Below are 5611 nucleotides of genomic sequence, written 5' to 3'. Positions count from 1 at the left end.
ACAAGTTTCAAGAAATATATGCAAGTTCCAAGGCGGGGTAAAACATTTTCAGATCGAAAGATGCATTGAACCTGGAGAAGATCAAAGATCTGATGCCTATGATTGATCATGGGAAATGTGATCAAGGAGATTAAGAAGTTACCTAATTGTTTATAAATAGGAAACTATTGATAAACAATGTATGCGGGCAAGTGTATGCACAGGGATGCTACATAGTGATTATTGAGCACAGAAGCTTGAAGACCTGTTTGAATAACAGAGTATAGAAGCCCAACAGATAGACAAGATTAGTTCTATGTCTAGATTGTATTGAACAAATAGGAATCTACTTTAGCATTTTAGATGTGAAGTTGCAAATAGATTTTTATTACTGTTATTTTGTGAAAGTGACAGAAAATCTCTTAACCAAGTGGACTTAACAGTCTTATTTGTAAAACCCTCTAGCAAGGTGACATTCTGATTGAGTGTTTGAAATCCTTTAACAAGGTCACTTCTAACAAGGTGAAGATCCTAACAGATCTGAGGGAAATCCCTTAACCGGGTCACATCTAGCAATGTGTTTGTAATCTTTAACAAGATTTGCTTTTAACCGAGCATACTCTAGAAGAGTATACTTCTTAGTGGGTCCAAAATCCCACAATGGTTTTTCCCTATTTGGGTTTCCACATTAAATCTGGTGTTATGAGGTTTATGATGTTTATATGCTTTTGAGTTTGCATGTTTAACAGTTTTGGTTATATTACTGAAGTATATGTTACCGAGGTTGAATCTGATGTTTTTATGGATGATTAAGTTTGTATGATTCACCCCCCATCTCTCATCTTGTTGGTTATTGGATCTGTACTTATATTAAGTATCAAAACTATCAATTGGTATCAGAGCATTGGACTCCGAAAGGAAAGTTTAAAGGCACTTGAGTTAAAGGTCCAATATGTATAAGAGGGATGCACCGAAGCTGAACAAGTCAAGTTTCTCTACATGGTAGAAAAAGATGAAGCTACATCTATCAGGAGTTGGAGAATATGATGTATACTATCTAGAGAATGATTTTGTCACACTGAGCACCTATCCATTGACTATGGAAGAGATAAAGGCAAAGCAAGAACATATTCAAGCAATGATTGAAATAACATCTGCATTGACTGATTCAGAGTTTAATGATCTAGAATGCTGCAATGATGCAAAGGCAATGTGGGATAAGCTCATATCAGTATATGGAGGAGATGAACATGTTCAAAGAGAAAAAGTAGATAGTCTAAGAGGACAACTTGAATCTATGAGGATGAATGAAGGTGAGAACATAACTCAGTACAGTACAAGACTAAAGGAGATTGTCAATCAAATCAAAGGAGTAGGTGGAACTATTGAAGAAAAGGATATAACAAGTAAGTTGTTAAGAACCCTTCTACTGGCTTATGCAATCCGAGTCTTTGCAATCAATGAATTAAGGTTTGTACCTAATATGCCAGTTTCTTTAGATGCTACTATTGGTAAGCTACATGCATTTGAGTTAAGTAACTTTGATAACAATGGATCTTTGGTAAATAAAGTTGAATCTACATTTAGTTCTTTTCATCTTGATGAATCTAATGATTTCAACGAAAGAAAGTATAAGTACTCTGAAGGAGATCACAGTGGAGAAAGTGAGAGATTTTGTAAGAACATGGAAGAAGTACACAAACTATATGAGGAAATCAGAAAGCAAGAAGAGTTTGAAGCACTATTAGCCAAAAGGTTACCAAGAGGCAAAGGTAAGTATAAAGGAAAACTACCTTTGAAATGTTTCAATTGTGATATGATAGGACATATGGCTTCTAACTATCCTGACAAAGATTTTACTGAAAAGAGAGATTACCGAGATGACAGATAGAAATATAATCATTACAAAGAACACCGAGACTTCAGAAGAAGAGATAGAAAGACATGCTTAATAGCTGATGAGGAATCTAATGATGATAAATTAGATGAGACTGATACAGAGGAAGTAGTTTATGTAGCTATCAAAGATGGATTAGATGAAGAAAGGTATGAAGAAAAATCCCTAATATCTCACATAAACACTAATGATTCTTGGATTATAGATAGTGGATGCTCACATCATATGACAGGAGATAAACACAAGTTTGTTATGTTAGAAGATTATGATGAAGGCTATGTTAGCTTTGGTAATGATGCACCATATCCGGTAAGAGGTAAAGGATCTATAACACTTCTTGACAATGCAAGATGCAATGATGTTTATTGGGTTGAAGGTTTGAAATACAATTTGTTGAGTGTAGCATAGCTAAAAAACACAAGTTACCAAATAGAATTTCAGAAAGGAATTGTCAAAGTCCATGACAAGAATGGAAAGTTAGCTGCTACCAGGACACAAACAAAAGGTAACACATTTCACCTTGACTCAACTTGGAATAAGTGTTTGCATGCAATGATAGATGATACCTGGTTATGGCATAAAAGGTTTTGTCATGTAAATTTTGATAATCTGATCAAAATAAGTAAGAAGCACCGAGTAAGAGGTCTACCGAGTCTTGAAAAACCTGAGAATACTATGTGCTGAGGATGCCAGATGGGTAAGATGACAAGATCAAGCTTTACAAGTAAGTCTTACACTTCTAAGGGAATTTTAGATCTAGTGCACACTGATCTTTGTGGTCCTATGAAAGTTCAAAGTTATTATGGTGATAAATATTTCATATTATTTGTGGATGACTATTCAAGGATGATGTCAGTAATGTTTCTAAAAGAAAAATCAAAATCTTTTCAAATGTTTAAATGGTACAAGGCAAGAGTTGAAAATGAAACAGGAAGACAACTGAAATGTCTTAGATTAGATAGAGGAGGAGAGTTCACATCTGATGAGTTCAATTTATTCTACAATGATCATGGTATTAAAAGACAAGTCTCTACACCGAGAACTCCACAGTAGAATGGAATAGCTAAGAGAAGAAATAGATCTATTGTGGATTGTGCTAGAACACTGATGATTGAAAAGAAGGTGCCACAAACATTTTGGAGAGAAGCAATAAGCACAGCAGTTTACACCTTGAACCGAGTTCAATTGAAGAAAGGTACTTTAAAGACAAGATATGAAATCTGGTATGATAAGAAACCTAATGTAAGTTATTTTAAAATCCTTGGAAGTAGATGCTATGTTGACAAAGATGATAGAAATGGCAAGTTTGATCAGAAAAGTGAAGAAGGAACATTTCTAGGTTATTCTTCTAAAAGCAAAGCATTTAAATGTCTGATCAAATCATCTAACAAAATAATAGAAAGTGCAAATGTGAAAATTGATGAATTTGTAGAAAGAAATGATGAAGGAAATTCCAAGGAACCAGAAGACTATGATGAATTTGTCTATGTTCAACTGAAAAGTCTTACCGAGAAGACTGTTGAAGAAAATGAAGAGAATATCCAGTTACCTAATGATGAAGAAGATCATACATAGCCTACCAAGCCTATATTAGCCAAGTATGTTAGAAGACATCATGCACCAAGTCAGATTATAGGAGATAAGGATGATCCAGTGATGACAAGGAACAAACTGAGATAGAACACATGTTTGATATCTGAATTTGAACTGAGAATAGTGAAAGAGGCATTTAACAGTGAAGATTGGATAAATTCTATGATAGAAGAAATTGATCGAATCAAGAAGAATGACACATGGACACTAATCCCAAGACCAAAGGACAAAAATGTAATCAATACAAAGTGGATTTTCAGAAACAAGCTAAATGAAAAAGGAGAGGTCATTCGAAACAAAGCAAGACTAGTTTACAAAGGTTATGCTCAAGAAGAAGGAATTGATTATGGTGAAACTTTTGCACCTGTTGCTAGACTTGAAGGAGTGAGAACATTGTTGGCATATGCTGCTTTCAAAAATTTCAAGGTATATCAAATGGATGTCAAATCTGCATTTCTGAATGGAATATTGGAAGAAGAAGTTTTTATTGAACAACCTGAAGGATTTGTTGAAGACAAGAATAAAGATCAGGTATGTAAATTGAACAAAGCTTTATATAGTTTGAAACAAGCACCTAGAGCATGGTATGAAAGATTGCACCCTTATTTGATTAAGATTGATTTTATAAGGACAAGTGAGAACAACAATATATATATGAAAAATGATGAAAATGGAATACTGATCTCAGCCATATTTGTTGATGATATTATATTTTGTGGCAATGACTCTTTATGCATGAACTTTGGAAATGAAATGAGCAAAGAATTTGAGATGTCATTAATCGGTGAGATAAAGTATTTTATAGGTTTACAGATACTGCAAATGAAAAATGAGATTTTCATTACTCAATCCAAGTACATATAGGAAATCTTGAAGAAATTTGGAATGGAGGATTCAAAACCAGTAAGTACTCCTATGACTACCAACTATAAATTATCAAAGAATGATGAATCTGCATCTGTTGATGAGACACTTTACCGATCCATGATTGGAAAGCTACAATATGTTGTTCACAGTAGACCAGATATAACACATGCAGTAGGTATAGTTGCAAGATTCTTTGTAGATCCTAAGGAATCACACATGACAGCAATCAAAAGAATTTTTAGATACTTGAAAGGGACAGAGGATTATGGCTTAGTATATCAGAAAGGCAATGATTTTGATTTAAAAGTTTATACTGATGCTGATTGGGCAGGCAACATTGATGACAAAAAAAGCACAAGTGGAGGAGCTTTCTTTTTAGGAGAAAGACTAGTGAGTTGGCTTACCAAGAAACAAGGATGTGTTTCACAATCAACAACAAAAGTTGAATACGTTGCTGCAACATTGAATTGTACCAACATTGCATGCATCAAACAACTATTGGAAGGTATAAATGAGAAAGTTACCGAGCTAGTAACTATATTATGTGATAATACTAGTGCCATTAATATTTCAAAGAATCATGTTATGCACTCTAAGACAAAGCACATCTCTATCAAATATCATTATCTTAGAGAAGAAGCTCAAGAGAAGAAAGTGGTGTTGGAGTATGTTAGCACAAAGGAACAAATAGCAGATATCTTCACCAAGCCACTACCAAGGGAGACTTTTGAATATCTCAGAAGTAAGTTAGGGGTCCTACCCCTATCTTCTACTCACTGACCGAGTTCGGTGAAAGCATCAATTCGATGACTCTATCAAATATATTTTGGGAGTTGATGTTGATTTATACACTTTAGGATGTTTTCTAAAGGTATACAGGAATATTATAGGGAACAAGAATTGAAGACAAATGCTCTGACCGAGACTCAGTTGATACACAACAACAGGAAATAACTTCTTATAGAAACAAATTATGTTTTATTTCTTTACTTTTTGGCATTGTTGTCAAAGGGGGAGAAGACTAATATAGGGGAGAAGACCTATCAGGGGAGAAGACTAAAAGAAAACTGGGCAGACTATAGATTGGAAAGAAGACTGAAAAGAAGAAGAGAAGTCTAATGTATGGGGGAGAGCATTTCACCATTTCTGAATCACAACAATCCAAATCTTTTAAGGTCAAACAAATTGGTTTTGCCATCAATGCCAAAGGGGGAGATTATTGGCAATATAGCATTATAACAGACAAGGAAAGATTGTTGGCATTTCAATAAGGAT

This window comes from Cryptomeria japonica, chromosome 8 (genome assembly GCF_030272615.1).
Source record: "Cryptomeria japonica chromosome 8, Sugi_1.0, whole genome shotgun sequence".
In the NCBI taxonomy this organism is placed as follows: domain Eukaryota; kingdom Viridiplantae; phylum Streptophyta; class Pinopsida; order Cupressales; family Cupressaceae; genus Cryptomeria; species Cryptomeria japonica.
Note: the sequence above shows the minus strand (reverse complement) of the source record.